Source organism: Mus pahari, chromosome 6 (genome assembly GCF_900095145.1).
Source record: "Mus pahari chromosome 6, PAHARI_EIJ_v1.1, whole genome shotgun sequence".
Taxonomy (NCBI): domain Eukaryota; kingdom Metazoa; phylum Chordata; class Mammalia; order Rodentia; family Muridae; genus Mus; species Mus pahari.
The window spans coordinates 77,187,384-77,188,437 of record NC_034595.1 but is presented as its reverse complement, the minus strand read 5'-3'; the positions used below and the strand labels follow the sequence as shown (position 1 = coordinate 77,188,437).

At 46.6% G+C, this 1,054-nt stretch overlaps 1 protein-coding gene across 1 annotated transcript in view; it reads right to left on the bottom strand.

The window, feature by feature from the left end:
• Positions 1–1,054, bottom strand: part of Stk40 (serine/threonine kinase 40) — a 38,042-nt gene that overhangs the window by 13,970 nt on the left and 23,018 nt on the right. The gene's annotated exons all lie outside the window — the stretch shown is intronic.

The window sequence follows — 1,054 nt, the reverse complement described above, 5'->3', positions numbered from 1 at the left end:
GAGGACAGCTACAACTACAGTGTATTTACATATAATAAATAAATAAATAAATAAATAAATAAATAAATAAATAAATAAAAAGAATTAAGTAAGCTAACTGTGGCCTGCTGCAGTCAGGGGTCAACAGGTCAGTTATTAACGCTGGGTCTGCTGTCCTAGTCACTACTTACTGCAAGGGAGTCCAAGTGTGACAAAAACAAGTGCAACGTGAATGCTGGGACCCTGCTGGCCACAAGAGGCTGGGTCATTGCCAGCACACAGGCAAAGCACCCTGGGGAACTCCTGGAGGAAGGGCCAAATAGCCAGATTACTCCTTAAATACAGGCTCAGATCTGGGATTCACTTCTTGCAGGGTCTAAGCCCAGTGTCCAACACACACACAGATGACTTGCTCAAGGTACTTTTTGTTCACTTCTATTCTGTCATCAAGAAGAATGTGAATGAAGGGCAAGCATGTGAAGATCCCAGAATTGCATATAATGATATCAGAACTGAGATACTAAAACCAACTTCATTTCTGCTTCAGGGAAATGCTCCAGTGTTGGGAGCTGCTTCTATGGCAAGTCTAAGAATAAAGTGGTGACAGGTGTGGGTGTGAGTGGGTAGCTTACTGTTAGCCCAGGCTAGGAAGTGATACTTCAGCCTCCTTAGTGTTTTCCACCTGCTTTCTGTCAGTGATCACACTGACGGGGACAGTGTGATGGGTAGGTGTCACAGTAGCCAGGGTTGGCTGCACTCCTTAAGGCAGGTGACACTGTGACTCTCCCATTGTTCCTATGGGTCTGGGGCTCAGAGACCTGAAATGATTTGCCTGAGGTCACACAAAAGATGTTCACGGTCATCTGAAGAAGAACCTGAAATACCTGGGCAGGCAAAGGACTACAGTTCTCACTGTGAGAACTGACCACAGGTGGCCCTAGCTCTTGGCTCTGTCTTCCACTCTAGCCTGGCCAATCAAGACAACACAGTTGGAAAGAACATGGGGGACGTTAAGAAAGGCATTTCTGGGGCTGGTGAGATGGCTCAGTGGGTAAGAGCACCCGACTGCTCTTCC